Source organism: Alexandromys fortis, unplaced genomic scaffold (assembly GCF_014885135.2).
Source record: "Alexandromys fortis isolate MF-2015 unplaced genomic scaffold, M_Fortis_MF-2015_v1.1 scaffold_95, whole genome shotgun sequence".
In the NCBI taxonomy this organism is placed as follows: Eukaryota; Metazoa; Chordata; class Mammalia; order Rodentia; family Cricetidae; genus Alexandromys; species Alexandromys fortis.
The window spans coordinates 4,918,395-4,939,980 of record NW_026067990.1 but is presented as its reverse complement, the minus strand read 5'-3'; the positions used below and the strand labels follow the sequence as shown (position 1 = coordinate 4,939,980).

The 21,586-nt window shown below is 36.3% G+C and overlaps 1 protein-coding gene across 1 annotated transcript in view; it reads right to left on the bottom strand.

Annotated features, from left to right (window-relative positions):
• Fgf13 (fibroblast growth factor 13) overlaps nucleotides 1-21,586 on the bottom strand; it is a 489,037-nt gene that overhangs the window by 90,676 nt on the left and 376,775 nt on the right. The window lies entirely within an intron of this gene.

The following is a 21,586-nucleotide window of genomic DNA, read 5'->3' as shown; positions in this document are numbered from 1 at the left end:
GCCTTTTGCTGGCTGTATTTGTACTCACAAGTTCTTTCCTTAATCTTTGGAAATTCAGGAACAAAACTAATAGTCTATCCACCTCTATATCTTCAGACATTGTTATCTTATTATTTTATTTGATCTCTGAGAATAAATAGAAAGCTCCTAATAGGAGGGCTGCTTTGCACTTTTGGTACTAGACTTTCCTATATCTTTTCAGAATTTACTTCACCGCAAAACCAATGCTCAGCTTGTACTCAAGGCTCCAAGAAAGGAAAGGACACATGAGACTAATTCACAGGTGGGAAGAAACCCTGTTTTGCACCATTGTGCCTGAAATGCCTCCACAATTGGTACTTCTCTTGTTCACTATAATCCCATTTCCTGACTCAAACCTCATGAATAGTCTACAGTAAGTAAAACTTCATTGAAAATAATTGATGAAAGAAAGGGGTCTCAGCTCAAAAAGACGTACTGGCTTAATTTCAGGAACTATGAAGGGGAATAATTTCACCAAATCTAGATCAGAAGAAACCTTGACAAGGTTGAGATAGTTGGGCTTTGGGATGGACTCTCTCTAGTACCGTATCCAAGGACCCCTGTTTTGCAACTTATATCTCTTTGGGGATCCTTTTTCCAGTGTATAAAAAGGCTACACAAGGACAAAGTTCTTATTTAGGAAAGTGATAGAATTAGAAATGTTAAAATGGAAAGAATTGAAGGATATTACAGGGAAATGAGAAAAGCTTTCCTACACTCCTTTTCCCCCTCATTTCTCCAGGAAAGCTATTACCATTTGCTCAAATATCCACAAAACATCTTCAGAGTGCCTGTAGATTTATTGGCCGGTCTATGCTGGATATTGGCAGTAAACAGACCCCATGGTAGACTTCAGCATATATAACCAGGAGGCACAATTATTGTTATAAAGGAGTGATCACAAACATGCAAACATCATCTGCTTCCTTTCTAGTCCCTATCTACCACTAACTTCATTTTCTTGATTGATAGTTGAACTCTAGGACATGCGTACTCGGGTCCACTAGGCCAAAGCTGACAAGTTGAGCCCATAGGTATCTGCAAATGCTTTTTCTGCCCTAATCATTTTCTTCTCAACTATTTCTATAAATTTTATTTAATTATTGATTGGTTGGTTGGTTTTCTGACCCAGGGTTTCTGGGTGTAGCCACAACTGTTTTGGAACTCATTCTGTAGAACAGGCAGGTTTTGAGCTCAGAGATACATCTGCCCCTGCCTCCCGAGTGCTGGGATAAAAGTGTGTACCACCACCACCCAGCTTATAAACTTTATTTTTAACCATTGCATAAAATATAAAAATTAAAACCATTACTGGAGTATCACAATGTTTTAATACATATATGCACTGTGGAATGTTTAAATCAAGTGAAGATATGCAAAATTGTTTCTTCTAGCTTTCTGAAATATATAGTGCATTATTGTGTATAGTCCTACTGTGCGGTGGCACAACAGAAATATTTTCTCCCATCTAACTGCTACTTAATGCATTGAACAACTCCCCTCCCCCCGCTTAATCTTGCTAATTCCCACACAAGGGGAGTATGAATGAATAAGACATATTTCTTGTCGGCTCCCAAAAGTTACTTCTACTTCTTTATATTCTCTACGTCATTCTTTCATTTCCACAGGAAAATATCTGATGTGTTGGTGATAAGACTGGAATAGGGTGTCTCTAATTTTCTGTATTCTGTCTTCCTCCTGACCATATGCATTCCCATCTCTCTTCCACTAAGATGTCTGTGACTGGATGGTCGGTTCAATTTGGAACATAAAGAAAAATATAAATAGCCTTGGAGATGGATGGTTGGCTTAGTGGGTAATAGTATTTGCTGTTATTGCATAGGACTCAAGTTTGGTTCCAGGTACTCATGCCAAACTGCTCATGGAGGTCTAACCTAGTCTTCTTGTCTCTATGGGAACCATCACCCACATGTGGTAGACACACAGACAGGCACACATACACACACACACACACACATGCACACGCACTGTGTGCACGTGCACATGTGCATATACACATAAAAAATGGGCCCACCTAACTCATATTATCCAACTAACTATAAATAAAGCAGGCTTTCTTTATGCTCTCTTAACATGCATTTCTATTTCCCAGGTGCTTAGTAACTCAAAGAAGAGCATTCATATCAGCTTCAAATTCTCAAAGAGGAATTTTACAAAAGTCCTATCCATCTCAGAAGGGCAAAATGAAAGACAGAATTGCAGCCCGTCCTAGAAAAGTCCATTTGTCTTTTCTTTGCTCTCCACTGCCATCATAGATGGCATTTGAGTGGGAGGCAGAACAAGAACTCTCTTTTGACACCTGCCTTATAAACCACCCTTTCTCCCGACTTGCTTCATCCGCAGCAGTTCTCCTCTGGGATTCTTGGATTCCCTCCAGATTCAAAATTTGAACTCTTCTAGGCTATGTGGGTCTACTTTCCTTTGTTCCCCAACCAGTCTCCTATTCCCTGTTGCAGCCACCAAGCTCACTCCTTGACCATGTTCAGACAAATGTGCTCTTAGCACTTTTCTCCGTTTCCAACCTCACAGAATTCTTTTCTGCACCCTGCTACTCAGGAGACTAACTGGCCATGTGCCTTTGGTGGCTGTGCTCTGCTTCTCATGGTGAGGAGTATACTCAGCATCAGTCACTTTCAAGTTGTAGTCTTCAGCTCCCTCAAAGTACAAGACCATAAAATGAGTTCCCTTGACAATGTTTTAAACATAGCACTTCTACTTTCATCTATTCTGTGCACTGCGGCTCATTGTGTGATTTCTTTTAAAAATAAACATAAAAATTCAGCTACTAAAAACAGAATGTTGGAAAATGCCTGGGTGAGCTGCTCCTTAAAAGGCTTTTTAGGTCTGTGAGTCTGTGTATACCGCTGCTCCTCCAACTGCCTCATCTTTTGGTACTTGCCTCTTTTCTCTTCTCTTCTTTACCTTACCAAAATATAAAGTATCATTGGAATTCCAAAGAAAATGGTTTTAAGCCCTTTGGTTCCCCTCTCTGTAAGTTTACTTGAGAAGCAGGTTTGTGGTACTGTTTTCCAAAATTTATGGGCGTTATCAGAGCGTAGAACACTGATGGTTCTCTGCCAGTGTTTTTGGCAGGCCTCGGATGAGCTGTAAGAAGCTGAGGGGACCTGCTCTCCAGAGGCTTCTCCAGGAAACAGACAGAAACCCAAACAGATGTGACTGTGATGAGCAAAAACAAGAGAGTTGAGACAGCCTAATCAGGAACAGTCTCAGAACCTTTTGAGCAGTAAGGAATTGGCTGTCTTTCTTCAACTCTGAAAATGAGAGATTTCAAACACCCTTCCTTTGTAAAGATAAACACGATGACAGCCACTTGCCAGTTTCCTCTCGTGCTCGCCCTCTTTTCCTCTCTCCCTCCCTTAACAGTTCATCCAAACCACTGCTTAGTCAGCTACAGGTCAAGAACTGCTAATGAGCTCTACAGGAGGGAAGGGGGTCAGATTTAAGTGTATTAGGATCAAGCAAAACTGGGATCTCCTCATTCATCAAATAAAATATGGGTGGTAGTTAGGAGACACAACGGCAAGAAACACATTGTATGTTCTCTCTAATTTTGTCAAAAAGCCTCTCCCCAAACCAACTGGACAGAAATACAAATAAGAAGTGGAGAAGAGCCTTTAGCATAGCTTCTTGCCACTTAACACTAAGCAGGAAAAAAAAAAACACAATTTAAGAAGATATTATCAATGTCATGTTGAAAATCTAGGTACAAAAAAGTGACAATTATATTCTATAACATGACTTGACACATTTACTAGCTACCAAAGAGTCTCTCTCCTAGTCATATCACTTGGACGACTTCTACTTCAGGCACAAAAGAATCCAGAACGAATTTTTAAAGAAATCAATTGGCTGTCTTTATTTGCATGCAGAATGAAAAGTCATAGGACCCTCTGCCTGCACCGCACTGGGAAGGTGGCTTGGTTTTCATTATATCCTTTCTCTGAGAGCATTCTCTTAATACTTAAGCCATAGAATTTATTCAGGCCACCTCTGATTTATACTTAAAATCAATTGAGAAAACATTGATTAATTCTGATCCTTAAAAAAGAAAAATCCTATAACCCTCATAAAATTTCATTGTTCAATCACAATTTATGAACACTAAGACCATAAAAACCCTGATGGTATTAATCATAGCTATGAATCCAGCACCTTGCCATTTAATTAGCCATGCAAGCTGAAAAGCTGAGAGTTCAAGGCCTCTAGTTACCTGCTTGGCCATTTAATCGAGAGAATATGAAGATAAATAGCAGATTGCTGAGATGCAGATTCCTCCTTGATCATCCAAAGAGACCATAGGGAATGAGCCTTAGGTGTCAGTATGTATAGATTTACATTTTCTAGGAGGCCAGTATACTTTTCAGCAGTCAGATAGTGTAATTGATGACTGATTTTCCTTCTATGGAGGCTTGTATGATATAATAAACTCTTCTTCCATTGAGGTGGGCATAAAATATTCATAATACTACATTCATTCTGGGTTCAAGGAGCTAGGTTATCCAAATGAAAAGTTATAGAAAAATAGTGGGAAGATTTGAAGAAAAAGAGGACCATCTAATTTATCTTCATCTAAGCTATTTCTGTAACTAAGGTTACTGGTAGAAGAAGACCTAAACCCATGGCTTGAGGAAGGCAGGGTAGAAATTTTAAATTGTCAAATGTAAATTAATATTTAGCATATGGGAGAGGGCTCAAAGATCAGTGTAAAGAACATTGGTTTGATTTCCCACATTCTAATGGCACCGTGACCGGTTTCTATCAAGAATTTTCTTTTCGCAAGGGAAGGAGCAGAGGAAATGGAAGGATTCTTCAGTGCTTCCTCACTGCTTTGTAACACCAGACCAGTATTCTAGAAGAACCTGCTGAATTCATTAGAACTTAAGGAAAAGATGAAAGATGCAGTGATAGCCCAATGAGAACTGTGTAGATGCCCTAACTGGGCATGGCACTTTCTGCTTTAAATTATTTTACTCAAGGTCTCAGATATGCTAGAACTTGGTAGATTCAGTGGATATAAATGGACAAAGCAGGTGTACTTTGAAAAAAAACTATATAGTCGATATTATCATGATTGCCATTTTGCTGGTGAAGAAAGTGAAGTCTAGCGAGACTAAGTGTTGTATCAGTGGTTCCCTGGCAAGTACCCAAGTGGCAGTGCCAGTATTTAAACTAGGAATTCTCAGCCAATAAGATATATGTGTACAAGGCTTTCCTCCTTGGCACTGGGTCTGGAATTTGGGTTGCTGAAGTAGTGCCTGGATATGGCTCTGTCTTGGCTTGGTTAAGTGAAGAAGAATATATCATATTCTCAATTGAATTGTGTTTCTTCCTTTGTTTGATAAGAGTGAATTTTAAAATAAATAGAAATGAAAATAACACAGGCAGGCTATAACCATAGTTCATAATACTTTTGCAATAATTTCTTTGGGTAGTACTTGAAGAAAACATCACTTTTTCATGAAAATTTTGTTATTATAAATCACTGCTTAATGCTATTCTGGGGATTAGCAGTCCAGGAAATAATTAGACATTAGGATGGATCTGTCCCTGGTAATCCAGGGCTTTTGAACACTGTAAGACCCCAAGGAAATTTCTCAGTCTTTATCTCCATCACCACTTAGCAGAGACAAGAAGTTAAAGCACTCCCAATTCTCTCAGTTCTTTTCATACAGGGAAAACTGGCTTTCCACAGTGTAAGCTTTTCTGTGCCATCTGCTTTCAGCTACAGGAAGCTTGGGTTCAGCCAAAAGAGAGAAAAATATTACACACAGACTATTTACTTCCATGGTTGGAAGCCCATGACTATCCTTTTGCAAACAGGGGTTTCTCCAGTATCCATTTTCACTAATTTGCTCTCACTTTTTCCGTCTGACAAACAGCAAAAAGCACAATCAACTGATTGAATTTAGTTAGTTAGTTAGTTATCTTGCAACCACTAAAGACCTCAAGCAAGTTTTAAACCAGCTTTCATAACAGAGGATGGATGCTCACAATGGATTCCATTTTTAGAGAAGAGATCAAGGGCAACATATCGCTTTAAAAAATTGATCTGAACCACTTGTTCACTCTTTCATTTATTTATTTATCAATTCAATATTTACTTATAATTCTTTGCCAAGTACCCAAGGAATGTTAAGATACTAATATCTATAACCCATTGAGTAGTAACTTTACCATAGTTACTAGTCTAAGTACTTTATTTGCTCATATAATGTGTACATTAAGGGTTTAAACCCATTCTCCAAATGAAGAAATTGAAGCAAAGACAGTAACTACTTTGGTCAGTTCGGAAATGACAAAGCCAGGATTTGAATTCATGCTCTTTGCCTCATCCATGACTGTTCCTGGCATCAAGTGAAGGCCAAATAGAAGTTCAAAAGTAATTAAAATGCAAACATAAGAAGCACGAGCGTCTTAGATTCTAATAGTACAAGCAAAACTATACTTAATGTCCAGTGTGTTGGGGGAAGAAACTCCTCCCAAAAATGCACAGTGAACACTGGGTAAGAGGGCAGGAAATGTGTTCGGCTTCAGAAAACACAGCTCAGGACAAATGATGTTTAGAGAATGAGAAAACTACCTAGCTAAGTAATTTTAATTCTGTTCCCAAACTGTCTGGATTCTGTTTTCCAGGTCATACATATTCCTCTCTGCTGAAGCAACGTAAGAAACTTTGGGTTTTTATGTTCTTATAATTGAAACACATGACAGTAAGCTGAGATTATTGTGTAACCTTCTCCAGTAGTGTACTTCTCTGAAATGTTGATTATGACTATGGCCAGGAAGCAGCCTAAGGATTGTGGAAAATTGATTTGTTATGTGGACATTCTAGTGTCCATTTGTGAAGTTTCTTTATCTTTCTTGTAAACCCATTGTCTTTTCCACAGACAGTTCATATTCTCAACAGTTATCCTTTTTGAGGACTGGAGGGGGTTGGGTGGGAGGAAGGTGGGAGGCAGAAGGAGGAGGGGTAGGAGGGGGAACTGTGATTGGTGTGTAAAAGGAAAAAACCTTTTAAATAATAATAGAGAATATCAGCAAATAAAAAATATATGCTTGTTATCAATTTGTTACTGTCATCAACACACGGTTTAGTATCAATAATCTCTTTAGAAAGATGCTAATCAAAAATAAAATTACCCTGTCTTGTATACCACTGTAACTACGCCTTTCTTAAGAAACAGTTGACCATGGTGACCGATATTTGTACAGGAGCATCATCAAATATTTTTATTATAATAAAAATTTAACCTAATGATTAAATTGAAATTGTCATAAAATAATTGTCTAAGTCAATTAATCCTGGCGATATCTCTATGAAGATTCACTACTCTTATTGCAGAAAGACAACTTGGATTTGATTGGTATTTAAGCATTGAGGAGCTTGATAAATGGCTCATTAGTTAAGAGGATTGACTGTTTTGCCAGAGGACCTGGGTTTGATTCTTAGCAGCCATATGGCAGCTCATTGTAGCTCTAGTCCCTTGAGACTGAACACCATCTTCTGGCCTCCTTGGAAAAAGGCATGCACAGGGTGCACAGACATACATGCAGGGACGCAGCCAAACACATAAAAATAAGTATAACTTACAAAATAAAAATATTGGAAACATTAAAATCTCCATATTCATTGCATTCATCTTCTTTACGATATTACCTACTTTCATTTACAGAATACTGTTGTTATTTTATTTGAACAAGAATTCTTAAAGGAAGCAGTAATGTCCCATTTGATTGAATTAAGAAAATATAGTATGTGGGATGTGTGTGTATATGTCTATGTGTGTTTATCTGTTGCATGTATGCACATTCCCTGCAAGTCTCAGGCAACTGTCAAGCCAACACCTTAGTTCAGATACCCACTATCCTTGAGGCCCTTATTTTGTATTTAGTATTTAGTGTAATTTTATTTTATATCTTGAGCAATTCTTCCTTGAAAATTTAAAAGTTACTAGAGAGAGGACAACTAGGATATAATTGATATTAGAAAATCTTGACAACAGTTTTTATTTTTTTCCTATATGTCTTGGGACATTCAATCATTTTTTTTTCACTTTTGGAAAGTTACCCATGAATTGTTGCCTTTCTATTTACTTTTTAACCTCATGTTATTCTTCCACAACTTCTATTTTATGTATATTAAACTTCCTCTGTCCTTCATGCTCTCTTATTTCTCTTCCTTCATTATATCTCTTCATCTTTTTATGAATAAAAGAATGCATTACTAATTCTCTTAAGAGAGTTGAGTCTATCAGTCATGTTTTATTTCAGTAGAATACACACATACATATACTATACTGAATATTGTACCCTAAAATTGTATATGACTTAAAAGTATATATGTTTATATTTTACAATTTATAGTTTGTGTTTGCTAATATGTCTTAAACACATTTAAGACTAATTTTCCTTCCACATAGTTGTGGTAGTTTGAATGAGAATGGTCTCCGGAGGCTCATATATTTGAATGCTTGGTCCACAGTTGGTGGAACTATTAGGATATGTGACCTTGTTAGAGGAGGTGTGTCAGTGGGGGGGGGTGAGATTTCAAATGTCCATTCTATTCCCAGTTAGCTCTCTGTCTGCTCTTTGTGGACCAGCTGTAAGCTCTAAGCCACTGATCCAGCCTGCCTGCTGCCATGCTCCCTGCCATGATGGTCATGAACCAACTCTCTGAAACTATAAGCAAGCTCCCAATTAAATGTTGTCTTTTATAAGTTGCTTTGGTGATGGTGTATGCAATAGGACACTTTTAAAACAGTACATCTTGCTTGTGCTTTCAAAGTGGTGGAATTATAGGCATGCACATCCACATCCAGTTACTTCTCTTTCAATATATTTTGTGTTGCCTTATTTCCAGAATACTACTAACTCACCTAGATAGGCTTTTATTTTTCTTCTTGCTGCATAAATCTGAGCATGGGTTTGGCTTCAGAAAGATCTTTATCTGCAAGACTCCCAAGTGAACACTGGTTAGCCATTGATCTCTGTGATTTAGAGGTTTTATCTCTCAGTGCTCTGTGTACATTTTTAGTATAATTTCTAAACATGATAATTTAAATTCAAGTGTGGGGTCTAATTTCTTAAACACTCAGTCCACCTATATTTTGTATCCCTGGACCTCGGATGTTGATTTTTTCATTAACCAGATACTTCTTATTGCATCCTGCTCATATGGTGAAAGCTCAGAGTTCCAAATTAAGGTGATGGCTTCAGTTGAAATAAATACAGGTTTCATTTATTTATCTGTCTGTCTGTCTACCCATGCTTCTTTTAGTTTCTGCTACTCTTGGCACATCCATTAGTTTCCAATTCCTTCTTTCTGTCACCCGTAGCTTTTGATTTTGGCTTTTGAATTCTCTTTGTATTGTTAAAGTCCTAAGGTAATATTTGATCTAACGTTTCTGTGATTTTTAGAAAAAGGTAAGCAAAAGTTGAACTTACTGACTAGATGTCGCCATTCATTCTTTACTGCTTCTGTGGCACTAAATATGCTCTAATTAAGATCGCATATAACTTTTATGTGATTGAATCTTATAACTGATCTGGAGACATTGCTCAGTCATTAAGAAAACTTGCTGCTCTTGCAGAGGGACCTGCATTCATTTCTAGCACCCATGGGCACCAGACTCTCACATAATAAAATTATATACATGCAAGCCAACATTCATATCTATAAAATTGTGATTGGTTCTCAAATAATTCACAAATTATTATCAACACGTGTTGCTATTAGACAGTTTTCCTTAAAATAGACAGTTATATCACTTCAATTGTTATCCAATATCAAACGGTCATCCCTGAAAAAATATCCATGAAAGTAACATTATATGGACTTAGCAGGTTGTGTTGCGGTTGTGTGGGTATGCACGTGCATGCATATGTTCATGCACACAGATTTTTTTTTAAATAAGAGGTATTGAATTTAAAATAGAGTGAGGCAGCATATTTGGAGGACTTTGGAGGTAGGAAAGAATAAGAGGAAGTAATGTAATTATATTATAATTTCAAAACACAAAACAGTTTTAAAAAGTAAAAAAACACATGTTATTTTAAAACATATAATTACATATTCTTGATTATGAGTTCTTTTTCTGATTTCTTTACCATTGTATAACATTGTTTTCCCTTATAGTTGTATTTAATGACTGCCTCTTTTACATAGTCCTTTGCATAATCTAAGTCCCTTATGATTATGCCCTAGCATTTTTGATTTTCTTGATTTCATGTGTTTATTCATTAAACATCTCCCCTGTGTAAGGCTGAGTTTTTGATATTTAGGAATGATATAGTCAGAAGTGATCCTGTTTATATGGAAATTGAAGTTTAATAATTTTATACAATAAAATACATTGTGTCCTCCTGTAGCTATAAAATGTGATCATTATTGTAAAACAGAAGGATGAAACTATACTCAGGAGTAGTTCAGGGATTGGAGTGTCTAACAGAAGCCTCAAAAAGGAAAGAATATTTTTTCTGACTCAAATTTTGATAATGACACAGATATATAAATAATTCAGGAAAGAACTACAAATACATGGTAACAACCAAAATTCTCCAGTTTTTTTCATTAGGTCATTTGGCTCCTCTGAGTGCCATATATGGCTATTTCTACTCAGCTCAAAGGGTAGAAAACAAAGTAAATTCAAACCTGAAGTAATGTCACTACACTGGTGCATCTCTTTTGTATACTGCTCCTTTCAGGATGCATCCAGTATCTCAACTCAGCCAACATTAGCCTGAACTCCCATGAGCCTTTTCCTTTCCTACTACTTTGTAATCAAGGAATAACCAAGGACTGCAGATTTTTACCTTCTTACTATCTCTTCAAAATTCCAATTTTTAAGACTTTCCTGTACTTGTATGAAATTTATCATAACCTCATAAAGGCCTCTTATGTCTCTTCTTTTGTCAGTGATCAAAGAGTTTCAAATATTCCCTTCAAATCTGATCAAGCCTTACACTAAAATGTCTTGAGTGGCTCTCCATTGTGTATAGTCATTCACTATCTGGCCCTAGATTTCTTGTTATGCTTATTTCCTGATCTTTCTCCTCAGAGGAAGTATTCTATACCAGGATACTTCCTTTCCCTAAAGTATGTACATCCAATCCTTTGGCAACCCAATTGCAGTCTTCTTGTAAATTCTTTTTTCTCCCATCCATAAAACATAAAAGTCCACATAATTTTTTTTAGACATTGTGTCCTCTGGGAAACCTTCCCCAACAACACATATGCAAAGTTCCAGCTTCTTCTTGTTTTTCCAAAGTGCCCTGTTTTTACAGTACTGGCTATGATACTCATAAAATACATTAATCTATTTCTTTGCTTGTTCCCACTAAGCAATGATTCGAAAACAAGCCCTGAAACCTCCTTCCTGTGTCTCCATTTCTAGCGTAGGAACTCAATAAATAATATTGCCATGCGTAAATTAATTAGTTAACTGATCCTTTGGAAAGCAGACAGGAGCCACTGGAACAAAATAATGCAATACAGGTACATTTTTAAAGAAGTGGGCTCATGTATAATACAAATAAGACCATATAAGACTTTTTACCATGGTTTAATTACAAGTGGATGAAAGTAGTGTTCAGGCATTGAACTATAGAACTAGGACAGTCAGCTCCATGTAAAAGGGAATATGGAACAAGGTTACCATTGGTCCATATTTTAGCTCTGTTATGTTGAAAATAATCATTTGGAAGTACACAACTTGTTAAGCTTTGATTAAATCCTTTAACAATCCTGTCTTTGTTTTATAAGCGTGGGAACTGGTGATGAAGCCAGAGTAGATTTAAACTGGCTCCATTTTAGATACCAGAAAACTCTCAACAACTTGTTTAGCGTATCATACAGTGCATTTATTTATGAACTGATGTAGGGCTCATCTCAATCCAAAGAAGTAAACTGACATACAAAATGGGAAACAAGAAACTTAACCTGAAATAAAAAGTGATACTGAAGTGAAAGTTAAGAGCTAAGAGTCAATACAGGAATCTGATCAGTTCCAAACTAAGGTTTGTGACTCCTCCTATCACACTCACTTTCCATCTCCTAAGACTGGCTCCAGAACTCTGTGATGCTAAGAATGATAACTGGCAATTTTGTTGGCATTCACAAAAAAAAAAAATAATAAAATAAGCCGCACTAACAAGTTTACTTCAGAAAGCCTGTAGCCCAGCATCCATTTGAAAAGAAAAATCTCCCATCAGATGTACACACCATAAACCTAATTCAACCGTGAATTACTGTAATTACCCTATTTTGACTACATACCTAACAAGCTCAAAGAGGCAAGGTGAAAGAAGCAGTTATTACAGAGAAAATTGCTCTGGCGGGGGCCTGGTTTTGCTTTGCAGATATATGTATATATGTATATATGTATATGTATATATGAGGCAACTCTGTTTTTGAGGTAAACTTATGACCCCATAACATTTTACAGATATTCACATCTTCCTATATTTTGATGAGAAATTAAACAATAATGTGCTTTACTTAGATCCTCTGCCTCTAGAATTACAGTTACCATTTTCTTAAGGGCAGCACTGAAATTGAAAATTATAATACCTATGAAACCTCTCTAGTGCTGACATTTCCAAATCTTTTTTCTATCACAAACAAAATTAGAAATTGGAAAATATAACCTTTCTAGCCCTGTAGCTTTTTCACATGGCCTAAAAAATGAAAGACAGTATCTGTTTGAGAATCATGACAATAATGCACCAATGATGATAATGATAATGACTACGATGGTGATGATGATAATGGCAAAAGTGACAGTTATAACGTTAGCAGCTGATGTTGTTCAAGTATTTACATTAAATCAAAGACTGTTTTAGATACGCACTAACTTATTCAAGGCTTACACCAACCCTGTGAAATAGGAACTATTATTACCTCCATGGCATAGATGAAGAAAATAAGGCCAAGTGAGTTCTAAAACTTTCCATCATCTTTGACAGTTTTGAAATCTGTTCTTCATATGGAAATAGTTAATCTTATTATCGATATGAAATTTAGATCAATATTCTGAACCAGGGTCTACTGTTTACTTTTTGTTGATTGTAAAAAGAATTTATTAATCCCTGCCAAACCCTTCCATTGGCTGTCATGACTAATCCCTCCAATAGATCTTATGCTAGATTCAGGAAAGTAAGCAAGCACGTTATGGAATACTTCAGTTCTGCTCAGTAACAACTTAATTAAAACCTGAAGGAGAAAGGTCAACAGAAATATAAAATGTAATCTCAAAAGGAAGTAAATAAAAAGAATAGGAAGATAAAAATCACCCATGACAGACAGAAGAAAGAATAATAAAATGCAACAGAAATGGTGTATTTAACCCTTGGTTTTCATGAGTTGATTATTCTGGAAAACACACACACACACACACATATATATATATATATTTACTGGGCTAGGTGCTTCTACTTGTGTTAGCTCATCTATTTTTTTGTAATAATCTTATAAAGATTTTTTTACAGAATAAGGAATTTAAGGCCTTAAGACTGAATCATATATTCAAACTGAGATATTTAACAAACAGTCCTAGTGAGGAAATCTAGAACCAATTGAATGTAGTTAAAACCCAGTATCTCTGGGGAATCCAATATGTCTGGGTTGGGATTATATTATACTAGATTATACTATATTCTAGTATCTTGATTCTCTACAGGAAATGAATAGGATAAATAAAGAAGACGTGGGAAGTACCAGATTAATGTTCATTTTAATAAAGCCTTTTATAAATAGTACAAACTATTCAAAAGTAGATGACACAGTCTTATCTTGAGAGGTAATCAGTGCATTTGTGCAGAGAGGCAGGTGGAAGGTGTTACACAGACCTGTGCCAGTGCTTACTAGATGTCATAGAAGGGATTATTACATTTATTGAATGACCGAATCATGTAATTATGTCCGCGGAAGTTCAAAAGAGAGGAATTAGCAGGGTACTTACAGGGTTTTAGAGACTGAATTTGGTCAAATGATACTTTCAGGACAGCATTTGTAAGTAAGCTCTCACCAATTCTTTGCCAAATTTGTGAATAAGGTTAAGTTGTTGAAAGTCAGTGATACTGTCATTAAGATACATCACCCATGTGGACTGACTGTTAAAATACTATAAGGTTACAAAAATGAAGCTTAAAATATTTTCAGAGATCAGAGAAGAGTATGAAGACAAGATGACTAAATGTATTGTGTTATCCTATATAGACCCCGGGATAGCACCAAAGCGATAGTTGCAAAACTAAGAAAGTCTGAACAAAGTATGGCTTAACTTATAGCAATATTAATTTCCTTTTTTGAGACAGGGTTTCTCTGTGTAAGAGTCCTGGCTATCCTGTAACTAGCTTTTTAGACCAGGCTGGCCCTGACCTCACAGAGATATATCCATGTATGCCTACTGAGTGTTGGGATTAAAGGCATGTATCACCATGCCTGGTATATTAATACTAATACATTAGTATTGATATATGTATTGTAGTATACAAGATATTAACTTTGGGATTAAAGTGAATGAATGGTGTGTTTGGAACATGCTGTATGATTTATACAACTTTTAAATATTAAATTATTAAACATACTCAGTTTAATAAAAATCATTTTATTACACATTGTTCCTGTACTTCATGGCTTGCTTCACATCTAATATGTGATAGATCAATATGCCTTGTGAATTCCTATTTGTTTAATCTCTCTGACGTGTGTATGATAAATGTGTATATTTGCATGTATGTGTATAGCTACATGTGGAGGTCATATGACAATCTCTGGTGCCAGTCTGTGACCTCTACCTTTTTATTCCAATTCATATGCCAGGCTAGCTGGCCCATATGCTTCCCAGAAGTCTCTGGACTCTATCTCTTCTATTGTTGTAGGGGCACTTAGATTACAGACAACTGTTACAGCACCTGGTTTTATGTGGGTCCTGGGAATCAAACTTCCAGGTCCTCACACTTGCCTGCCAGCACTCTACCACTGGATCTTCTCCACAGACTGACTGTTTTGTTGTTCTTCTCTTGTTTTGTTTTAATCTTCACCTGGAAGCCACCTTACAGGTTACCTAGTATAAAGTGTTTCCACTTAATACAATCTACAAAGAAATAACTAATACTATTTTATGATATTGCAGCAGATGACCTAAGATAAGATCATTTTTGGCTACTTTTATGATTTTTCAAGGTGAAGGGACTCCTTTCAGCATACAAATAATATAGTCCCATCATGACTATAGGAAGAAGAAGACTTACTATTTGATCCCTTACTTCCTATAGTCCCATCATGATTATAGGGAGAAGACTTACCTGCTTTGGTCACTTACTTCTTAAAGCAGCAAGTCAAGATTGGTATCTGTCTTTTAAGCAGTCATGGCCATTAGCATCTTGAAATCAGAACAGATATGATTACCCTCAAGAAACCTTCACAAGTTTACAGGGCACATTCTAGAGCAAAATATAGAGTCTTCTCAAGGGCATGAAATGAGTTAGCAATTGCTCAGAGTTGGCGTGGGGTGATGAACTTGTTACAGTGGAGGTACAAGTTGCCCATACTTCTGTAAGAAATCCTACTTAACTTCATTTGTTTAACTAAGGTAGATGCAGGTGGAATTGTTTCTTTGGCCACTCATAGATGCCCCTACCTGTGAGTTGAATCACCGTTTGCTCACATCTTTCTAGAGGATGGTACACTATACCCATGATACCGTTATGTACTAGGGGCCACAACTATCTGGAGATGACAGTCAGTGCACAAGAAGTCAAACGAAGCTAAGAATGGCTTCTTCATGTCGCCATGGGAAACATCACTCTTATTTTTTTCTAAGCAATGCCATGAGATTTCTCAACATTAAGACTGCCAGCAGCACACATTATGAATTTCAAATCAACACATCCTCAGAGGAGCCAGACATAGATGATGTTCACGATTTTAGTAGATAAATTACTTTTTTAGGGTAAACAGTATTGATAGCAGAATGGCTTCTTTCCTAACTGAGAGTACTTGGCATGTCCTTCTGTGCTCAGGAAACTTGACTTTCCTAAACTGCATGCAAAAAATCCATATGATAATAAAAAATAATAATTGAATTGGAACAAAGCTGGTGGACAGGCATGGCCTAAATTGGCAAAAGTACACAGATGACTTCCAAAACATATAGATCTGAAACTTCTTTGAATTGAATAAACCTGCCACTAATCAGTAAGATAGTAGTTGTGGGAAGTGATTATATAGTCACAGATTATTTATAAATCTTAATAGCTATTCCATCCTATTGGAAAAGATCATGAATTGTGATGTCCCAGGTCAAGGACAAAACTTAATGAAGAAGGTGACAGAGGGTTATGAATATAGATATTGGAATGAAGAAACATGAAATGGAATTATTAATAACATGTTAGATATATGACCACAGAGTGCTTTTTAACTTGTATTTCTCAATTTATTGTATTGTAAAATTGTATTGATAATAATAATAGTATATACCTCCCAGCATATTCATAGCAAATAGCTTTTAATATATGTAAAGACCTAAGTATTATTTGGCATGTAGCAAATAACCTTTAATATATGTAAAGATCTAAGTATTATTTTCAACTCAGTGAAGAAATACTCAGATGAGGTCCTCCAGAGGTCTCCTCCTTACCCAGTTTGCCCTAGTCTTGGCTTTCTGAAATGGAAAAGTTAAGTAAGAAATACATAAAATACACTTGCTAAATGTGGATGCTGGTTAATTTTTGTCAACTTGACATAAACTAGAGTCATGTGGAAAGAAGAAATTTCTACTAAGGAATGCCCTCCACCAGATTGGCCTGTGTGGACATAGTGGGGGCAAAAATTACTGATGTGGGAGGGCCCAACCCACTGTGGGAGGTTCCATGCCTGGATAGCTGGTCCTGCCTTGAATATATGTAGCTGACCTCCTCTGTCAACACAAACAGAATGGGAAAATATCTTCACAAGCCCACATCGGACAGAGGACTGATCTCCAAAATATACAAAGAACTCAAGAAACTTAATATCAAAAGAAAAATGATCCAATAAAAATGGAGTACAGACCTAAACAGAGAACTCTCAACAGAGGAATCTAAAATGGCTGAAAGACACTCAAGGAAATGCTCAGCAGCCTTAGCCATCAGAGAAATGCAATTCAAAACAACTCTGAGATTTCATCTTACACCTATCAGAATTGCCAAGATCAAAACCACTAATGACAGTTTATGCTGGAAAGGATGTGGGATAAGGAAAATACTCCTCCATTGTTGGTGGGAGGGCAATCTTGTACAGCCACTTTGGAAATAAGTATGGCAATTTCTCAGATAGTTAGGAAACAATCTACCTCAAGACCCAGTAGTGCCATTTTTGGGTATATACCCAAAGGATGTTCAATCATACAACAAGTACATATGCTCAACTATGTTCATAGCAGCATTATTCATAATAGCCAGAACCTAGAAACAACCTAGATGCCCCTCAACTGAAGAATGGATAAAGAAAATGGAACATTTACACAATGGAGTACTACTCAGCGGTAAAAAAAAAAAATCATGGCATCTTGAAATTTGCAGGAAAATTGATGAATCTTGAAAGAAACCATATAGAATGAGGTAACCCAGACCAAGAAAGACAAATATAGTATGTACTCACTTATAAGTCATTTTTAGACATGATGCAAAGAAAAGCAAGCCTACAGTCAATAACCCCAGAGAACCTAGAAAACAAAGAAGACCATAAAAGAGGCATACATGGATCTACATAGGAAGAAGAAAGAGACAAGACCTGAGTAAATTTGGAGCAAGGGGGTCATGGGAGAGGGTAGAAAGGAAAGAGGGGAGGAAGGAAAGAGTGCTGTGGGACAATGGTCTGTACCCTGTCAATTGTATTTTAATAAAATGATGATTGCCAGTAGCCAGGAGGAAGTATAGGCAGGGCAACCAGTTAGAAGTAGAGATGGGGCAATGAGAACAGGAGAATTCTGGGAACAGAAAAGATTCAGTCTGCAGTCTTCACCCAGACGTGGAGGAAGCCAGACACAGAGCAAGCAAGATGTGTCTGCCTCGCCAAAAAAGGTACCAAGCCATGTGGCTAACATAGACAAGGAAATTGGGCTAATAATAAGATGCAATAATTAGTTAATAAGAAAAGCCTGATGTACTAGGTCAACCAGATTATAATTAATGTAGACCTCTGTGTGATTCTTTGGGACTAAACAGATGTGGGAACTGGTGGGACAGAGAAACATCAGACAACAGAAGGGATAGCTCAATAAAAACAAGAAAAAGGAAAGTAGGTAGCTGAGAAAGCCATGGGTAGAACAGGTATTGTTCCTCCAAGGTTTCTGCTTCTATTCCTGCCTCCAACTTCTTGTTTTGTGTTTCTTCCCTGAATGGTCATTATGAAAGGCTATAACTAAGGAGTTAAAATAAACCATTTCCTCCCCAAGTTGCTTTTGGTCTGTGCTCTATCACAGCAAACTAAAAGAAAACAATGACAGTGTGTCAAACATTGGTCCTTTGAAACATGAATTAATCTAAGTCTACTGGTGAGGTAAGTACTATGATTATACTTATATTTTAGATTATAATACTAGGGCATAAGGAAATTAAAGTAACTTGACTAGGAGGCAGATAGGGAATAGCAGAGTAAGGATTTGGACCTCCAAAATGCTGCCTATTGTGTCCCCCTTTTTTAATATTTTGGCTTGCTTCCATAATAATAGTCTGTGTTTGTTAATTGCTTTTTAATTGTCAAGCACATTACAAACCATGCCTTTAATACTTAGAACATCCTTGCAAGGTTAAAGCTGTATTTAACACAGTTTTTATAGAAACAGAAGTGATTCTCAGAAAGACCTAGCAGTGTGAAGTTTCCCTTATGTTTCTATTATTTATTTTATTTTGAGATCATAATATAATTGCATAATTTCCTCTCTTTTAAATACATGCATCTTTTCATTAATTGTTGTTATATGACTATATGTATATAAACATACGTTCTTAAATCTAATGTGCCTAGTCTGTATATGTTATTTTATATATGTTTACAGGCTGTCCATTTGGTATTGAAGAACCAGTTGTTGTGGCCTTCTCTAGGGGTAGACCATTTCTCTTCTGCTAAGCATACCTGAGTTGCCTGTAGTTCTCTTAGTAGGGTTGAGGCCTCATGGCCTATCGACATAACTCCCCTATGTTTTGGAAGCTATAGAGAAAGAGGAACTCTTCTACAAAGCTGGTCAGAATGTAAATTAGTATAGCCATCATGAAAAATAATGTGGAGATTCCTCAAAAGCCTAAAACCAAAACCATTAAGAGAAGTAGTAATTCCATTATTAGGTGTGGGCTCTAAGAAAATGGAATCAACAATCTACCAGTGTGTAGCCAGCACTCCCGTGTTTATAGCAGCACTATTCACAACATCTAAGCTACAGAATCAACTAATGCTCAATAATGGATGAGTGGATAAAAATGCAATATATACTCACAATGTACTATTGCCCAGCCACACAATGAATGAATCTTATCTTTTATGACAAAGGAAACTGGAGAACATTATGTTAAAATGTGTAACTCAGGCATGGGAAGGCAAGTACTATATGTTCTCACTCATTTGTGAAAGCTGAGAAAATAAATTTCAGAGTAGTGAGCAGAATAAAAGTCACCAGAGAGAGGACAACAGTTACAAACAGCGATTAGAATATGGGAAAATATTAATAGTTCTGAAGATCTATAGTGCAGAAAGATATCGATTACAGTGTACAAGATGTAACCATATACCTCAATGTAGTGAGATAAGTTTCCTAACATAAAAATGATAGTTTGAGCAGTGATAATCTCTAATTAGTTCATCTTTTTATACTGTATAACATTTTTAAATTAAAATATTTCCACATAAATAAGTATAGATATTATATGCTAAATAAAACTAAAAAGAGTAATTAGGGCTGGAGAGATGGCTGGGAGGTAAAGAGCACTTGCTGTTATTGCAGAACACCTGGGTTCAATTCCCAGTACCCATTGCTATTCATATTTCCAGTTCCATACCACCTTCTGTGGGTACTAGGCATGCATATGGTACACATACATGTATATGGGTAGAATACCCATAAGGTAAAATAAATAAATATATCTTTTAAAAAGATTAAGTAGCTTGTTGAACATCAAAGAACATCAAAGACAAATGGAGTCTTAGATTCTGTTTCAATAACCCATGTCCTGTCTACTCTATTACATGGTCTCTTAGCAAGAATGAGATCCATTCCTTTTCTTGTGTGTAAGCGTCCATGGGGCTTCTTTGGCCAATGACTTCACTGGATATAACCCATTCCTGGTGCTGGAGGTTTCACTTGGTGGTGAAAGATACCTAATGGGGCATTGTTACTACTGGAGATCCATTTATTTGTAAAACTCTTTATTTTACCTGTACAATCAAGGCAAATATTATCAGTGTCAAATGTATAAACGGGTTAGATGATTACAATGCTAATAGTGCTTCTGAGAAATATGCAATCACCTTTATTAATGGAACATAGAAAATGATAGGCTTCAGTGAAAACTTCCTACAGTCAAGGCTTGTGGCCCTGTGGAGATCCACAGATCTTCACCAGAACTGAGAAAAATAACTGAAGCACCTAAAGAATTCTATCACAGGATCTTCAAGTTAGTTCAAGCTTCCTGAGAATGTGTCGTAAATGCTCAAAGTAACATTACCAAAGATCCATGATCACATCACCTTTGAACATGATGAAGTACTATGAGAGACAACGGGGAAATAACTGTGGAATGAATACACCCTATTTCTTATAGAGAATGACTTTCTTAAACCTACTTTAGAAATGCTTAAGACACCGATGAGATGAATACATTCTTATGATCTACTTTAAATATCCAACAAAATGTAGAATTAGGATAATGATTACTCTTTCCTTATCTTCAAATTAGATAGCAAAGTATAGCCCACTAATATGAAAGACTGCTCCAAAATATACTATTATGAACAATAAGGCGCTTAAATACATATGAATACTGGTAGTGATTTTAGAAGTTTTTTTCCTCATTGGGTATTACTTTCATAAGAGTCCTTATTCAATTTTCTGTAAAAATGTCTTCTAAGTTCAACAAGGTCATAATTCTAAATATGAAAATGAAGACAGATGGGAAACCTTGTGCTTTAACAGTGACTTTTCCTTCCCCAGTATTCTAATATTATATGAGCCTTTTGAAGCTACAGTTAGCAAAAGCTGAAAAACGTGTGAATTCTTTCTTTGCTCGGTATTCTTATAGGAGTTAAAATATGAACAAATTTAGATGAAATCAAAGCATTTTATCAAAAATCCATCATAGAATGGATTATTTACTTACATTCCACTCTAACCTTATACATTCTTCACAGCTTTCCTATGCTGGCTAAATGTGTTATATATAACTTCTGGTTCACTAAAGTTTCAGATTACAGTTTAACTCCAATTAGTATTTAACCATAGACAGACAAAGGCCAAGTTTTCCCTTTATCTTATTTCCAAATACTCTT